This window comes from Tupaia chinensis, unplaced genomic scaffold, assembly GCF_000334495.1.
Source record: "Tupaia chinensis unplaced genomic scaffold, TupChi_1.0 Scaffold000532_1, whole genome shotgun sequence".
NCBI classification, from domain to species: domain Eukaryota; kingdom Metazoa; phylum Chordata; class Mammalia; order Scandentia; family Tupaiidae; genus Tupaia; species Tupaia belangeri.
Genome location: NW_006160045.1, coordinates 8874859 through 8877598, shown reverse-complemented (window position 1 = coordinate 8877598; position 2740 = coordinate 8874859).

The following is a 2740-nucleotide window of genomic DNA, read 5'->3' as shown; positions in this document are numbered from 1 at the left end:
CAGCCTCCTGGCCACTCAATCTGAACATGCTGCTGTTTTCTGATGATCTTCCAGAAGCGGGGTACAGCTCCCTGGAGGGCTCAGATCAAATGGGCAGGGTTCCCAGAAATGTCCTGTGTGGACAGGACATTTCTGAGCTAGGACAGGACACTTCTGGGATAACCAGAGACCACATTCGCTATCTCGAACTAAGACCCTTCTCAGTCAGTTGCGCCCTCAATCAATTGCGTAACTTCTGACCTCAGTGTTCTCAGCTGTGAAGTAGGAATAGTACCCCCACTCTCACCGTCCCCAAACCAAGACACAGGGTGAAGAGTGAGGGGGGAAGAACGCCATCTGCCGGCAGAGGGCGCTGTACACCCGCGTTAGATCGGACGCGCTGCAGAGTGCAACCGCCAGAGGTCGCCCGAGCGGCACCGTCCAGCTGTGCCTGCCAAGGGAGAGCAGGTGTGGCGCATGCGACTCCGTGGCCTTCTCTGCTTCTCACCTCCTTCTGATAGACGTTTCTGAGTAGTTCCCTGCAACTGTCCACCCTGGGATATGGATCCAAACCCCAGGTGTTGTGGCGGAGGAGCAGGTGGGAAGGAGAGTGAGGGTCGGGTGGGAGTTGTGGGCACCTTAAGTGTAAGCAGAGATACCAGTCACCCTACCCACCCCCCTTCTTTTCAAGGTCACCCACCTCTTCCGTGAGGGAGGAAGAAGGGACATGAGCGCAGCCTTGCAGCCAAACACAGCAAGGGTGCGAGGGCCAGAATTGGCTCAGTTCTGCAGCCTCTTGGGTCACTTGTTCCTGAGGCCCACTGTGGTCCTCAGACTGACCCCCTAACCAAGTTCCTTTCACCCGCTCTGCTCTGCATGGGGGTGTACCCAGGAGCCTGGGAGCTTCCAGAACAGGGTTGGCCATGGAGCACCGCCATGGAGTACCCCCAGGGCCATGGAGACAGGCTGGCCAAACTAGAGGGAATCGCAGAGTAACAAACGGGATATGGAAATTTTAAAAAGCTTTTCTATAGGGCACCTGCTTGCATGTGGGGTGGGGTGGGAGGATCACCCCCAGAGGGGATGACCATGCTACAATCCATTCTCCTCTGGGGTTTTTGGGCACGCGAGCACACGCACCCAGTGTGTATTCCAAGCCTCCGGATCCAAGGATGTACTACTGCACATGGCCATGTGGGACCCAGCTTCCTCAACCTCCTCTCCACCTTCTGATCCCAGGAACAGGTATTTTCATTCTACCGCTTTCTCTTGGTGATGAAATAGGGACAAACGCCCCTTTGGTCGAAGGGCAGAAGGGACTGCTTGGCCACACAGGGCCCCTACCTTGCTGGGGAGAAAGCCAAAGATCAGCATTTTGATCTGACCTTAAGTAGGCAAAAGTCCTACTAACAAAGTGTCTGCAGGTCTTTGGCAGCCAGAGATGGTCACATACCTGAGACGGCTAATTTCACGGGGCAGTTTGGCCGTGAGGTATCTGGATACTTGGTCAAACATTTCCGGGGGTCTGTGCGGGTGTTTCTGGACGAGATCAATAACTGACAGACTGAGTAAAGCAGGTGTCTCGTGCCAAGGAGGGTGGGCCTCATCTAACCAGCTGAAGGCCGGATAGAAAAGGCTGACCTTCCCACTAGGAAAAGGGAACTCCTCCTGCCTGACTGCTTGAGCCAAGACATTGTGTCTTGCCTCGCTTTGAACAGGCACTGCAGCATCTGCTTTCTCGGGTCTTGAGGTCTTTGGACAAGGGATCACACTGTTGGCCCTCCTAGGTTTCCAGCTTGCCAACTCACTGCAGATGGAGGGCTTCCTGGCCTCCACGAGGGCGTGAGTCATTTCCTTGTAATAAACGTGTGGAGACGCTGGTATGTGAAAACGTGGAAGAGGACCAGCTCCCGCAGGGGTCTGAGAAGTGGACGCACAACAAAACCTCCCAAAGCACCCACAGAGAGCACGAGGGCGCCAAGGGGGAGACTGGAGAGGCGCAGCCAAGAGGGCAGCTGCCAGGAAAATGGCTCAGCACGGTCACTTCACAGGTCCCGGGGTTCTTGTGCCTCTCGCGTTTGGTCCCCAGGAATCTACAGTAAACCCAAGATGCGCTACGGCTTGCTCCGTACAGCTGCGAGGACAGAACCCAGACGTACGAGGGAACATTTCAGGTGCTTCTGGAGCTCCCTGAGCACGCAGCACCGGACACAACTTGGACCTTTGCCACGAGCCGTCAGTCTCTGGAGACAGCTAATCTAGTATCTGCCTTCTTTCCACACAGAGCTGACATAAACTTCTCATTGTGACTGTTTAACAAAAGCTTTTTTCTTTTTTAGAAAATTTTTTTGCTATATGGTGTGTGTGCTCGCCAGAGATAGAGACAGAATGTGAGAAATCACGCCACAATTCCTTCTCCTCCACTCTTCTCCCCATGTTTTGGGCATGCACACACACACACCTGGCATTGAGTTTCAAGCTGCTAGGTCCGGGAGTCGAACCGTGATCAGCCATATGGGAGTCCAGCAACATAATCGTTACGCCGTCTGCTGGTCCCAACAAAAGCTTTCATACACCCAAGCCAACAGACACAGCTGAGCAATTCTTGGATGAAAACATTCTGACTCGTGTCCAAACACAGTGTGTACCTATCAGACCTGGGATTTGATTCTTCTGAGACAGAGACAGAGGCAGAGAGGCATTGTCAACAGGGCCTTTAAGCCGCAATCCCCCCCCCCCCCACCGTTGACCCGGCCCGCCC